This window comes from Cervus elaphus, chromosome 9, assembly GCF_910594005.1.
Source record: "Cervus elaphus chromosome 9, mCerEla1.1, whole genome shotgun sequence".
Taxonomy (NCBI): domain Eukaryota; kingdom Metazoa; phylum Chordata; class Mammalia; order Artiodactyla; family Cervidae; genus Cervus; species Cervus elaphus.
In genome coordinates, this window is record NC_057823.1 from 84,759,478 (window position 1) to 84,774,760 (window position 15,283).

General features: G+C 38.0%; 1 pseudogene; it reads left to right on the forward strand.

The window, feature by feature from the left end:
- Window positions 1–8,405: 8,405 nt before the first annotated feature.
- On the forward strand, window positions 8,406–9,554 carry LOC122699115 (annotated as a pseudogene).
- The last annotated feature ends 5,729 nt before the right edge of the window (window positions 9,555–15,283 follow it).

Here is a 15,283-nt window from a genome sequence, read left to right on the forward strand (position 1 = left end):
TCTTTTAATTTCAGGGCTGCAGTCACCATCCACAGTGACTTTGGAGCTCAAGAAAATAAAATTTATCATTGCTTTCACTTTTCCCCCTTCATGGATCATAGCCTTGTTGTGGTAAAGGGGTTTGCCTAACTCACTGTAGCTATGAGCCATGCCACACAGGCTACTAAGGTAGACGAGTCATAGTGAAGAGTTCTGACAAAATGTGGTCCACTGGAGGAGGAAATGGCAACCCACTCCGTATTCTCTCCATGAGAACTCCATGAACAGTATGAAATGGAACTATAGTGTTAGGTAATTAAATAATACTTTTTATAGCTATTATATTTCATAATAATTCTAAAATATAACTATATAATCATTATTACAATTAAGTTACATGTTTTTAAATAGCTTTTATTTTTCTCTAGTAACATTTTATGGATCCTGCAAAAGCTGTCTCTGCTCCCCAAATATGATGGGTTTTTTTGTGCTAGTGGCTCAGTCACATCTGACTTTTTGCGATCCCGTGGACTGTACCCGGCCAGGCTCCTCTTTCCGTGGAATTCTCCAGGCAAGAATACTGGAGTGGATTGCCATTCCATTCTCCATAAATACGATGTAGACATGACAAAATGCATTAATTTTTGTAGTTAAAACATCATGCAGATAAAATATATTCTCTTCAACCAGTTTTATGAGGATGGCCCAGGCTGTGTATCAAGTAACAGTGAACAATGAACATGGTATCTTTCCCGTGTGGTCCAGGAAGAACGTAAGTAAATAAAAAGTAAATGCTTTCTATCTTCCAGAGGGGATGCATGCAAGTTATGACATGGTATAGTGTGTTAGTTATGCTATGTTATGTTACACACTGAGCTATAATACACACGCTATGCTATGCTGTATGTTATGCTATGGTATTCTATGCATTACACTATGTTACACTATGATATCTCTTTTTCTTAGATGTTTGTTTTCCAATTCTACGAAGCCCTCTTTAGGTGCATTGCTTTGCTTAAGGTGTCATGAATTGGCATAAGTTCTGAGGTATAGAGAGGATGGAGAACCGGTTCGCTCCAGGACACTTGTTTCTGCATCATTCCCCCGTGACTCAAAGTCCTATCATTCCCCTTTGGCTTCCAGTTGGTGATGAACTGTATTCAGGTGCATCGATAGGTGAATGTTACTTATCTTTTCTTATAGGATGTTAGCCCCTCAAGCTACATCTTAAGTCTAGCACAGTCTTCTTTAGAGCTGGGTTTACCATGCCAGACAAAATTTCTATGCATTAGACAGAGTCTCTGGTAGGCAAAAGGAAACTGAGAGACAAACAGGTGTTGTTTGTCTCCCACAATTTCAGTGTAAAGGATTCTGTGCATGCTCAGTTGCTCATTCATATCTGACTCTTTGTGACCCCATGGACTGTAGTCCACCAGGCTTCTCTGTCCATGGAATTTTTCAGGCAAGAATACTGAAGTGGGTTGCCATTTTCTACTCCAAAAAACTGCACCCCAAATATGAAGCAATTCCCTGCCCAGGGGTTGAAGCTGTGTATCTTGTAACTCCTGCATTGGCAGGTAGATTCTTTATCCCTGGGTCACCTGGGAAGCCCACAGGGGATTATGCCTGAAAGGAAATCAGGCTGGTTAGGCAGCATATAGTTCTACACACAAATACTAAGGAATTAGATTGTTACTCTGATTCCTTTAGGCCCTCAGTCAAAGATTCCTATTTCCTTTTGAGGTGGTTGTCATTACTCTTTCCTATCCTGTACTCAGAACCTCTAAATAAGATTTAACTTTTGCTTGACCGGGGACAAATTTTCAGAATAGTGAAAGCAAATAGATCTAAAATGCCATTCACAATAAATGCACCATTACTATATATACCATTAAATGAAAAGGAAATCTCTGCTAATTTAACACTGATACTATATTTTATATCACTTTTTATTATTTTATTCTATTAAACTACCTATTTGTATACATTACACTTGTGCAATCATAAGAAGAAAATTTAAGTGAAATAATTGATTAAATGACTCTAAAACTACAACTTCTTTCCATTCAGGGTCCAACTTTTTGATCTGGAAACACCAGTGCATTTTTTCCCATGTAAAATCATCCTTAGTGGCTACACAAACATTAATGATTCATTTTTTCTTGAAAAATGCTACAGTAGTTTCTGTATATTTATTGTCCAAGCAGCTAACAGTATTTATAATTTTTCATACAAAGGGGCAGGCAGTAACAACTTCCAAGACTACCTGTTTCAGAATGACAACAATTATGTCATCTAAATTTGGATATGTTAAAATTTGAAGGAAAAAAAGAATCCCTGAAATAATGCAACTACGTGTTAGCTGGAAATTTCAGATTCTCAACCACCATAGCTAAAGAGTAGGAATGTCCGCTTCTAAACATTCAGGATTCAGCTCCAAGAGCACTCCTGATCCAGTACCGTCACATTTATAGTAGTCAATGGAAAAATATTTCACATGTCAGTGAGTGGCATAGGTGGGTTTCCCTGGTGCTTCAGTGGTACAGAATATACCTGCAATGTAGGACCCAGGTTTAATCCCTGGGTTGGGAAGATCCTCTGGAGAAGGAAATGGCAACCCACTCCATTATTCTTGCCAGGAAAATCTCATGGACAGAGGAGCCTGGCAGGCTACAGTCCATGGCACCATAAAGGAGCTGGACAGAACTTAGCAACTAAAGAACTAAAGCACAGAGGTGTATTTTGTCTGGGAAATTTTGCTTCCTATATCCATAACAAGAAGATGAGCCTTTCTGATTCCTTTTGGTCCTGGGTTTTTCCCCAACAAGCACTTCTCACCCATGTCTGGGAACATTTCCAGTAAAAAATGTGGTGTAATTCATTGGGTGAAGGAGTATGTGTGACCACAGCCCGCTATAGGGCTAAGCATTCTTGGATACCCTCCTTGCTACATACACATAGCCACAATCATTTCACACTTCCATATTTCATGGAGAGGTTTATCAACAGATTATAGAAAGTTATTTTTTTGTTTGTGAATTACACTTGCCCACACTGGTAGCAAGCTAAGAGGTTAGTAACTAACCAAGTATCCTTTGACAAAGTATCCTAGAGAAGGGGGTCTGTTGCACATATTCAAAATAACTTCCCAAGTCTGAACACTAGAAGTTAAACATGGTCCCTTTTCCCCTGATTTCTTCAGAGAGCATTTGCATATGTTCATTCAGTTCAGGGGCTCAGTCATGTCCAACTCTTTGTGACCCCATGGACTGCAGCATGCCAGGCTTCCCTGTCTATCACCAACTCTCAGACCTTGCTCAAACTCATGTCCATCAAGTCAGCGATGCCAACCAGCCATCTCATCTTCTGTCATACCCATCTCCTCTTGCCTTCAATCTTTCCCAGCATCAGGGTCTTTTCCAATGAGTCCGTTCTTCCCATCAGGTGGCCAAAGTATTGGCCTTCAGCGTCAGTCCTTCCAATGAATATTCAGGACTGATTTCCTTTAGGATGGACTGGTTGAATCTCCTTGCAGTCCAAGGGACTCTCAAGAGTCTTCACCAACACCACAGTTAAAAAGCATCAATTCTTCAGCGCTCAGCTTTCTTTATGGTCCAACTCTCACATCCATACATGACTACTGGAAAAACCATAGCTTTGACTAGACAGACTTTTGTTGGCAGAATAATGTCTCTGCTTTTCAGTATGCTGTCTAGGTTGATCATAGCTTTTCTTCCAAGGAGCAAGCATCTTTTAATTTCATGGCTGCAGTCACCATCTGCAGTGATTTTGGAGCCCCAAAAAACAAAGTCTCTCACTGTTTCCATTGTTTCCCCATCTACGTGCCATGAAGTGATGGAACTGGATGCCATGATCTTAGTTTTCTGAATGTTGAGTTTTAAGACAACTTTTTCACTCTCCTCTTTCACTTTCATCAAAGGCTCTTTAGTTCTTCACTTTCTGCCAAAGGGTCGTGTCATCTGTGTATCTAAGGTTACTGATATTTCTCCTGGCAATCTTGATTCCAACTTGTGCTTCATCCAGCCCGGCATTTCACATGATGTACTCTGCATATAAGTTAAATTAAGTTAAATAAGCAGCGTGGCAATATACATCCTTGACATACTCCTTTCCTGATTTGGAACCAGTCTGTTATTCCATGTCCAGTTCTAACTGTTGCTTCTTGACCTGCATACAGGTTTCTCAGGAGGCAGGTAGGATGGTCTGGTATTACCAACTCTTGAAGCATTTTCCACAGTTTGTGGTGATCCACACAGTCAAAGGCTTTGCCATAGTCAATAAAGTAGAAGTAGATATTTTTCTGAAACTCTCTTGCTATTTCGATGATCCAACAGATGTTGGCAATTTGATCTCTGGCTCCTCTGCCTTTTCTAAATCCAGTTTGAACATCTGGAAGCTCATGGTTCACGTACTTTTGAAGCCTGCATTGGAGAATTTTGAGCATTACTTTTCTAGCGTATGAGATGAGTGCAATTGTGTGGTAGTTTGAACATTGTTGGGCATTGCCTTTATTTGCGATTGGAATGAAAACTGACCTTTTGCATATGTGCAGTCAAATTATTGAAGATTTGAGAAGGATGAAGGAAAATGTCAAAATTTAACAACTTAATTTGAATATTTTTCATTTATCACTGATCCTGAGCATTTCCCAGGAGTCAGGCTCTAAGCTGCTTCACCCTGCTTGACTCACTCTGTGCTCCATGAACTATTTTCTTCTTCCTCTTCTGCTCTCTTTTACACTTAATTTTTATTTCTTGCCCAGAGAAGTTTCATGATCTTATCTGCTTCCTCGACTCATAATTTCAGTCTTCAAAAGGCTTTAAGGAGGTAGAAAATATTCAAATAGAAATCAAGGCCATGCATAATTTTCAAAGACTTCATGCAAGGGTTAGGGCTGACTTGATTAGAAATTTTAAGGACAGACAAAAATCTAGAGTTAGTAGGAAATGTGATGCAGGAAGTCAGAAGAGGAACAGAAGCGTGGGGGAGAGCTCTGCCTCATTCACTTCAGGAAACTAGTTGGCTTTAGCCAGTCCAGCTTTCGCCTTATGCCCTCCCCCACTCACACATTCTCGCTTCTGTCATCACTCCTTCATGGTAAAGCAGATAGAACCCAACATCAGTTTATCAGTCAGGCTGCATCAGGAAACATCTTTTTAGCTCTGATTTCCTAAGCTCCACTTCCAGAGGTGTGTCTTAATAGCTGTTAGAGTTGATGCTGTGGATAGATAATAATTTTATTTAAGTTTTTATGTCTGACTTAGTGATCATCTGGACTAGTAAATTAAATACTACACTTAAAATGGTTTCATTTAATTACATGATCTAACATCTAAAACACATTCTGAAGAAGAAAACATATTTTCCAGGAAGGAATAAGTAATGAAAGTTTAAAATTTGAAAAGAAGGGCCAAAGGGAGGCGCCATGATGAGGGCATTTGGAGATATCCAATTTACCATACAGGGAAAGGATACCTACAGGATAAGGGAAAGTAAAATTTAGAATGTAGAAGTCCTTACAAAAGAAAGGGACTAGGAAAGTAGCAAATAAAATTTCTCATATTTACTGTTTGGTTTAGGTTCTTCCTGGAAAATACAAATATTTGTATACGCTGGAATATCGTTTCATTGCCACTGTTTAAAATGCTAGAGGTGAGGGGAGTGAACCAAGGGGATGGGGGACATAAGCAAGAGGGAGAGTTGCTTAGAACTTGTCTGTTGCTTGTGCTGTGTGATGCCCACAAATCTGAAGAAAATGAAGCATTTTCTCTGATTAACCATGTATATTTCTGAAAAGACTGGCAGTTCTCCTTAGTTCTTGGTTCAGGTTCCTTGGTTTAGGGGAATTACATCCTTGTAAGTTTTGACCTCAGGTTCTCTCTTTAAGAAATGTTTTTGTTTCCTTGATATCCAATAGTGTTTTTCATATACTCGTGTATAACAACTACATTTTGCATGTGTGAATGACTGAATAAATGATTGGATGTAAAGCAAGCTCGTTCTGAGGAAGAAAAGAAGGAAGAAAGAGTTTTTCTCTCCCATTAAGTTCTCTAGTGTACTTTGAATGGTCAAGACCAGATTTCTTATGTCATGTCTTGATGTACTCTTTGAATCATAAATTAAATAAAATACCTAATTTTTTCCCATAAGTCTTTTTCAAATATCAGGATTTTTTTCCATTTTATGGAACATTAATAACAATAGTAGTATTAGTTACAGCTAATAATTGTACATTACTGTAATTCAATTATTTGCAAGAGACAAAAACTCATCTCTTACTTTAGCCATGCCACCTGCAGAGAAAATTTCTTTGTGATAGAATGCTTGTATAAGGTTCCATTCTCTCTTCCATATATCTCCTAGAGGAACTGAGGCCAGCCTTTGTGAAATAATATTCCTGCAGTGTACTGACCATTTTCAAGAAATTTAAAACAGAAACTTTCTCCATAATGGAACTTCCCAACTGAGTTCTCCTTCTGCTTAACCAACAGTTTGGCTACATCCTCTACTGAGAACTCAGTCATATTTCTAGAAACTGCCTTGTTTTCAGGAAACACCTTGCTTGTTATTATACATTTGACTCCATTCATTTTAGCCATGATAAATCATTTACTCTTTGGGTAGGCCCAGTAATAACATCAGGGATCATTGCTGGGAAATCTAGAATATAAAATAATCTAGCTACCTGGTAAGAAGGACTTTAGGGTATGTATATGAATGTGAATGTTAAATAACTCTTACAAATTCCAGTCTTTTGAATAGTATGTATTATATTCACAGATAAAAGAAGACAATGACAGAAGGCAGAAGCAAAATTTAATTCTATTCATAAATCAATAGGCAAATCTAAAGCAAATTTTATTTCTTCCTTAAATTTGTTCTGCTTAATTTTGTGTTGTCTATATTTCTGATTCTACACCAAAAATAATTACATTGAGGTAGTAAAGTATTTTATTTGGAGTAATGGCCTCCTCAACTCCAAATCACTTATATGCACCATAGAAGTAATTTTTCTCTTAAAGTAGACTTTAGGGGAGATAGTCCTGCTAACTACATATCCCAAACAATTTATGATATATAGGTTAATGCCATTATGACTGATCAACGACTTACTGTTTAAATGGCTAACCCATATGCCCTAACAGGTGATATTTGTCAATCCAGTAATACTAAATCAAGCAAATTCCAACAACTCTGAGCAGCTTAGCTACCTTACTGTTGGAAGTCTAGTATTTAATATCACTCTTTCTTAACATTTCTAGTACAGAATACAGGTTCTTACACCTGTTTCTAAACAGGCCAGGTCATTCTGTGAGGGCATCAAGACTCAAGACCCTTTATACTTGTTATACAATGCCTATGTTTCTGTGATTACGCTATAATTTATCTTGCTTAGTAACTCTTCTGGAATATTTGGGGTTATTTTATATTGTGTTATAAATTGAGCCAAGTGGCCATTAGAACAAATACCAATCATCTAGAATGAAGAAATCTGCGAAGGTCACTTTACTAATTTGTCCTTTCTTACCTGCCAAGTGGCCTGATAGCACTCTTCATCCTTCCCAGGCCTCCACTGAACCAAGTAGTCCTGCTTTGCCCATCACTTTCCTATTTTTTACCTTGCCATCTGTTCTGCTTTGACGTGACTGTTAATAATCTGTGTGACCTAAGTGATGACACCATCAATTTAGAGATTCTAGGGCATCTGCACTCTTTTGCGGCTACCTTTTGACATTCTTCATCAAGTTGACTGCTGATACAATGTTCATTTCTCCTCTGAATTCAAGACACATATGATACATTGTCTCATATATATTTCTACTTGGACATTTAAGAGATATTTTAGAGATTATTTTAGAATCTTGATTTCCTCCCCCCCCAACAATCTTCTCCCAGAATATTTACTAAAGCAGTGAATGGTAACTATATCCTTCCCATCACCTAGGTCACAAACTGTGAAGTTATCACTGTCTCTCTCTCACATAATTCACATCCAACTGATCAACATACATTGGTATATCAATTCTCTGAAAATTATACAAGATATGTCCATTTCTCACTTTTCCATAGCTGCTACCTTCATCCTAGCCACCAACACTCTTCATTTAGATTATTATAATATGTGCCTAGTTGATGACCCTATCTCAACACACCACTCAGGGTGATTCTGTAAAATTGTTAAAGAAGATAATTTTATGGTTCTTCTCAAAAACCATCACTATACACCTCACGTCAAGAGCAGTAAAAGGTCACAGAGTCCAGCTTTTATGTGCTAACTGCTGGGGCCCAGGTGTGCCTTCACCGTTCCCTCATCTAATTCTTCTGTCGTTTTCAAGTCCCAGTGCACCAATTTCATACTTTTATCTTCCTCACTCTTTAACTCTCTCTTTCTTTTGCAGTTCAGCATGCAGTAAAAAGACACCTCTGCAGACGGTTTCCTGCCCAGGTGCCAACATTTCCCTATGTGGCCATCCGTGGGGATCAGGAACCTGGAGCTCCCAGGGTGCAGTGCCCCCTATCTCGCCGTCTGCCACATTCAAGCAAGGGGCTCCCAGGTGACACTAGGGTTTTGAGTATAGCCAGTCTGGAATCCCACCAGGAATTGCTTGAAAAAGCTGTGGCAGCCCTGGAGGGGTCTAAGTAGCCTCTGTGACCACTGACAATCTGTTAAAAAGCAGGGGGCCAAATTGTTTGTAAAGATGATGTGTATGGAGATACAAACAAGGAACTTCAGTCAGGTGACAACTGAATTTGGATTAAAGATAACTTTGTTGATTGTTCCAAAACCAAACTGTTAGAGGCAGCTATTATGCCAGAAACCAAGCTTGTTTAGATTGAAACCCCCATACATCCTGGCCTGAAGATGACTGACAATGAAACCTGTGCACATACTGTCCTTAAACCTGGAAACATTATTTTGGTCGTGGATAACACATTTATGTCAACATATTTCCAGTGGCCTTTAGCACTGAGAGCTGGTATTTATATGTATTCAGCAACAAAAGACATGAATCACCAGATGCTACAATGGGCTTAGTGTCACTTAATCCTCTGTTTCTTACAAAATTCTCTTGGAGCAGTTCCATCTCCTGTTGACTGTTACCTCCACAATAAAGGCCTGAAGACTCTATGAGTCCATATGGAGAAGTATTTTGAAAATGGAATGGTAGTTGCTCAATTTCTGGAGTCAGATCCTTGGGTAGAAAAGGTTGTTTATCCTGGGCTGCCCTCTCATCCTCAGCATGAGTTGGCAAAGCATTGGTTCACAGGTCACCCAGAGGGGATCACGTTTTATATCAAGGGTTCCTTCAACATACTGAGACTTTCCTCACGAACCTAAAGTTATTTATTCTGTCTGAGAGCTCAGGGGGAATATGAAAGTCTGCTGAGCTTTCAGCATTCATGACCCATGCATCAGTGCCTAAGAGTGAAGTCTTGGAATAAGTGACACATTGATTCTACTCTCTGTAGACTTAGAGGATAAACAAGACCTACGAGACAATCTAGATCAAGTGTTGAAGGCAGCACACCCTCCAAATGCAAGTCACAACTAGCATTCCATAATTGCCATTAGAAGTTGCTTTCAGAGAAGATAAAATCTTCCACGTAATTGAATGGACCATTAATGAGTCTTTACAGAATTTTCAAGTGAAAAATTTAAGGCACCTCATTACCTTTCACAGCTGCAATCTTCCTGGGATCATCCCTCTTAAAATGTTTCCTCTTTCCCTTAATATAATTGACAGATTAATTCTGTTAAGATCATTTTGCTAATTCTGATATTCATTTGTTTCTGAAGGAGGTGAGGTTTGTGCTGCCATTGGGGATTGTGTTCCTTTTTTTTTTTCCAATCTTAAGATCTATATTGATCATATTAACAATACAATGGTAATTCATTTTTTATGTTTTCTGAGGAATTTAAGTGATTATATGAATTTTCTTAAATTGAGTGATTTTTTATATTGTTGAAAGTGGCTCTCAGAGCAATTGTTTACACTTAATTACCATAAGCCAAAATTAAATATCTAAAAAGTCTGTGAAATTCTACTGATTTAAGGTTGTACTTATTACTTTTTAAAATAAATCTAATTACTAACATACACATACACACAAAAACTAGTAAAAATCAATGTCCTAGTAGGGGCTTGGTTGATCTTGCTTGATTGAGCCCTTTTATTTCTTACCTCATTCCTACCACTCCCATACTCTCCTGAGTTGTTTCTTTATCAAATTTACTGTTGTGCTTTGCACATTCTAAGCAATGCACCACTTGGGGCCTTTACATTTACTTCTTAATCTAACTCAAATATTTTTCTCCATTACATTCAGGTATCTCCATTATATTCATTCACATCTGCATTTGTGAAAAGACGTTGATCAAGTAAGACAAGATAGTAGAGTAGGAAAAACCTGGGCTTGCCTTTTGTCATGAGAAAACAAAAAAAGTACATATAGAGCATTTTCATCTCTAAGCATGACCTGAAAACTAATAGAAAAGATTTTCTGCAAGTGCAGGTAAAAAGAAAAAGCCACATTGAGATGGGGTAGGAGTATGGAGAAACAATCTGGAAGGGACCCACACCTCAAGCACTGTGTTCAACAAACAGGAGGAATTTTGCAACTTCAAAAGTCCTCCCTGAGGAGTGATGGGGCTCTGAGTTCCATCCTGAGGTCTTCAGCCATGCGAAACCTGCAGTGGGAAGAAGAGCCCCTGTAATGTTTAGATTTGGAAACCAGCAGGGCTTATATCTGGGAGAACTAGAGTCTGCTCTTTAAAAGCACATACAAAGTCTCAAACAGTCTAAATCCTGGAGCAGAGGTAGCATTTTTCAAAAGTACATGGGTCATAAGTGAAGGAGATTGACTGACTAATTTTAGGGCTACTAAAAAGGAAGGGATCTATTGAAACATTCTCTGGTTACAAATGAACTAGCAGGTGATGTTTTTGTTTTATTTATTTTTTGGTTAGGGGGGCATTCTCTTCCTAGCTGACTTGATGCTTCAGTTCAGTTCAGTCACTCAGTCATGTCCAACTCTTTGTGACCCCATGAACTGCAGCATGCCAGGCCTCCCTGTCCATCACCAACTGCTGGAGTCTACACAAACCCATGTCCATTGGGTCAGTGATGCCATCCAACCATCTCATCCTGTGTCATCCCCTTCTCCTCCTGCCCTCAATCTTTCCCAGCATCAGAGTCTTTGCAAATGAGTCAGCTCTTCACATCAAGTGGCCAAAGTATTAGAGATTCAGAGACAACATCAGTCCTTGCAATGAACACCCAGGACTGATTTCCTTTAGGATGGACTGGTTGGATCTCCTTGCAGTCCAAGGGACTCTCAAGAGTCTTCTCCAATACCACAGTTCAAAAGTATTAATTCTTTGGTGCTCAGCTTTCTTTATAATTCAACTCTCACATCTATACATAACTACTGGAAAAAACATAACTTTGACTAGACAGATATTTGTTGGCAAAGTAAAGTTTCTGCTTTTTAATATGCTATCTAGGTTGGTCATAACTTTCCTTTCAAGGAGTAAGCATCTTTTAATTTCATGGCTGCAATCACCACCTGCAGTGATTTTGGAGCCCCCCAAAATAAAGTCTATCACTGTTTCCACTGTTTCCCCATCTATTTGCCAAGAAGTGATGGGACCAGATGCCATGATCTTAGTTTTCTGAATGTTGAGCTTTAAGCCAACATCTTCACTCTCCTCTTTAACTTTCATCAAGAGGTTCTTTAGTTCTGCACTTTCTGCCATAAGGTTGGTGTCATCTGCATATCTGAGGTTATTGATATTTCTCTCAGCAATCTTGGTTCCAGCTTGTGCTTCTTCCAGCCCAGCGTTTCTCATGATGTTCTCTGCATATAAGTTAAATAAGCAGGGTGACAATATACAGCCTTGATGTACTCCTTTTCCTATTTGGAACCTGTCTGTTGTCCCATGTCCGGTTCTAACTGTTGCTTCTTGACCTGCATACAGGCTTCTCAGGGGCAGGTCAGGTGGTCTGGTATTCCCATCTCCTTCAGAATTTTCCACAGTTTATTGTGATCCACACAGTCAAAGGCTTTGGCATAGTTAATAAAGCAGAAGTAGATGTTTTTCTGGAACTCTCTTACTTTTTCGATAAGCCAGCGGATGTATGCAATTTGATCTCTGGTTCCTCTTCCTTTTCTAAATCCAGTTAGAACATCTAGAAGTTCACGGTTCATGTATTGCTGAAGCCTGGCTTGGAGAATTATGAGCATTACTTTACTAGCGTGTGAGATGAGTGCAACTGTGCAATAGTTTGGTCACTCTTTGGCATTGCCTTTCTTTGGGATTGGAATGACAACTGACCTTTTCCCGTCCTGTGGTCACTGCTGAGTTTTCCAAATTTGCTGACATATTGAGTGCAGCACTTTCACAGCATCATCAGTTTCAAATTTTCTCATCTAACTTACATGCTGTTCAACCTGTCCCATGTTCACCTGTGAATGCACCTAGCCTGTGCTCTTTCAAAGCATCTGCTTGTCCTGCCAAGCCAGGCAGGCACCCATGGCCTGCAACAGAAATCCTTGAAAGCTGCCCTCCACCTCACAATTCTTAGCATATGCCTTTGCCAGCATTGACACACCCTCAATTTGGCTTTCACCATAGGGGCTGATCTGGCACATCAGAGTGCCTGGAAAAGCTGTAGCCAGGCCTTGTGGTAAGATGCAATATGGGCCAGCACCACATATTAGCATGCCCACAGCAACCGTGGTCCAGTCACAACTGGTGTGCACACACAACCCACACAGTGGACCCTCCTTGAATAGCTGGCTCCAGAGACTAGAAGGGAACCACACTACTGGGCTTCACAGGACACCTTCTACACAAAGCTATTCTTTAAAAACCAGGAGAGGTACCTGGTCCTTATATACAGGAACAAACACAGAAAGTCAGGAAAAATGAGAAGGCAAAGGAAAATATTCCAAACAATACAATAAGACAAAACCTCAGAAAAAAAACCAAACACAATGGAAATAAGCAATCTGGCAATAAGCAATCTGTTAATATGCAATCTTCCAGATAAAGCGTTCAGAGTAATGTTCATAAAGATGCTGGCCAAACTCAGGAGAGAGATGAAGGAGTACAATGAGAACTTCAGCAAAAATGGTGAAAACATAAAAAAGAACCAATCAGTGCAGAAGGATACAATAACCTGAAGTGAATGATATACTTTAGGGAACCAAGTTAGTAAGTTAGATGATGTGGAAGAATGGGACAGTGATTTGGAAGAGAGGCTAGTGGAAATGACCCAATCAAATCAGGAAAAAGAAACAAGAAATGAGGATAGTTTAAGGAACTTCTGGAACAACATCAAGCATGCTAGGTAACACTTGCATTATAAGAGACCTAGAAGGGAAAGAGAGAGAAATAAAAGGATAGAAAACCTACGGAAGAAATAATGCTGAAATCTTTTTTATCCTGGTAAAGGAAGCAGACATCCAGATCTCAGAAGCACAGGCAGCACCAAGAAAATAAATCCAAAGGGACCCACACCAAAACGTATTATAATTAAAATGTTAAAAGTTAAAGAGAAAATTTTTAAAGTAGCAAGAGGAAAATAACTAGTTACATATAGAGGAATCCCCATAAGATAATCAGCCAACTTTTTAACAGAATCCTTACATGCAAAAAACATGGCATGATATATTCAAAATACTGAATGGGAAAAACATATGACCAAGAATTAGTCTATCTGGCTAGGTTGTCATTCAAAATTAAAGGAGAGATAGAGTTTCCCAGACAAGCAAAAGTTAAAGCATTTCATAACCAGTAAGCCAAACTCACAAGAAATGTTAAAGGGGCTTCTTTAAACATAAAAGAATTTAATTAGGTATATTAAAATTATGAAAGAAAAAGATCTGACTGTTAAGGCAAACATACAACAAAGGTACTGGGTCAATCACCTATAAAGCTAGTATACAGGTTAAAAAAAAACTAGTAAAATTATACACACACGAACCTACAATAATTGGAGGATATACAAAATTAAAGATATAAAATACGATATCAGAAAGGAAAATGTCAGATGGAATAAAAGGGAGTGCTCTTTGAATATGGCCAGATTTACACAACTTAAGACAGACTGATAAATATGCAGGGTGTCTTATCAGAGCTTCATGGTAACCAAGAACTAATAACATACATACTAAATAAAAGGGATACAAATATAAATCTAAATACAATCATCAAATCAAAAAGGCAGAGAGCAAGAAAAGAAAGGAATAGAGAATAATGAAAACAAACAGGAAACAATTAACAAAATGGCAGTAAATATATATCTATCAATGATTACTTCAAATGTAAATCGGCTAAATACTAATATCAAAAAACAAAGGATGGCTGGATGGTTAAAATATAATATACACACACACACATGTGTATATATATATATACACATGTGTGTGTGTGTATGTATATAAATTGATCAATCATCTAAATGAAAAATAAGGAAACACTTGTCTTAAATGCTGTTAGACCAAATGTAACTAATAGATATATTCAGAAAATTTCACACCCAAACAGCAGAATAGACATTCTTTTCAAGTGTACATAAAAATTATCTGGAGGCCACAAAAGAAATCTCAATAAATTTAAGATAATTGACATCATCTAAAGCATCTTTTCTGACCATAATTATATGATGTTACAAATAAACTATTAAAAAAAAAACTGGAAAAAACCACAAACAAATGGAATCTAAAGACTATGATACTATACAACCAATGGATCATTAAAGAAATCAAATTGGAAATTAAAAAAATATATATTGAAAAAATGAATATGGGGACAGAACAATCCAAAAATCTATCAGACACAACAAAGGTAGTTAAATAAGAAAATTTTTACCAATACAGGCCAACCTCAGTAAATAAATGAACAAACAAATGAAAATCTAACTTTATACCCACAGAAACTAGCAAAATAAAGTCAAACCTAAAATCACAAAAAGAAGAAAGAAATAAAGGTCAGAGAGTAAATAAATGAAATAGAGACTAAAGAAATAATACAAAAGGTCAAGGAAACTAAGGCTGGTTCTTTGAAGAGATAAGCAAAATCAATAAACTTGTAGCCACTGCCCTTTTTCTTCAAAAGGAAAAGAGAGAGTACTCAAATAAAATCAGAAATGAAAAGTTACAAACTATAATACAAGAATATAATGGATCATAAGAGATTACTGTAAACAATTGTATAACAAGTTGAGCAACCTAGAAAAAAAATTGACATATTCCCAGAAACATACAACATTATATG